The sequence below is a fragment of the Oncorhynchus keta genome, chromosome 28 (genome assembly GCF_023373465.1).
Source record: "Oncorhynchus keta strain PuntledgeMale-10-30-2019 chromosome 28, Oket_V2, whole genome shotgun sequence".
NCBI lineage: Eukaryota > Metazoa > Chordata > Actinopteri > Salmoniformes > Salmonidae > Oncorhynchus > Oncorhynchus keta.
The window spans coordinates 16,205,251-16,206,002 of record NC_068448.1 but is presented as its reverse complement, the minus strand read 5'-3'; positions in this window follow the sequence as shown (position 1 = coordinate 16,206,002).

Genomic DNA, 752 nt, shown 5'->3' with positions numbered 1-752 from the left:
TAAATAGAAATGTATTTTGACTTGCTGACACAAAGTTTAGGGGTAGATTTTTGGATTCCTTTCTCTGCTGTTGATCGAGTGGATTACTCAAATCGATGGCGCCAACTAAACAGACTTTTTGGGATATAAAGAAGGATTTTATCTAACAAAATGACACTACATGTAATAGCTGGGACCCTTTGGATGACAAATCAGAGAAAGATTTTCAAAAAGTAATTGAATATTTAATCGTTATTTGTGAATGTATGAAACCTGTGCCCGTGGAAAAATATTTTGATGTGTGCCGCCGTCCTCAAACAATCACATGGCATGTTTTCACTTTAATAGCTACTGTAAATCGGACAGTGCTGTTAGATTAACAAGAATTGAAGCTTTCAGCCAATATAAGACATTTATAAGTACATAAATGTTTAAAATCCATAATATTTACGATTATTTATTTGAATTGCGCGCCCTCCAGTTTCACCGGAAGTTGTCCAGTTACAATAGTCATTTACAACATTAACAATGTCTACTGTATTTCTGATCCATTTCATGTTATTTTAATGGACAAAAAAATAGCTTTTCTTCATAAAAACAAAGACATTTCCAAGTGACCCCAAACTTTTGAATGGTAGTGTGTATGTAATTGTACAGTATTTACACCATGAACCAAGATACAACTTGCAAGAGGGCAGTTTTAATAAGAAGAAGAATGAGGCAGTCATTTCTAACTGTATCAGTAGATATAAAGAAAAACAATGACACAGGAG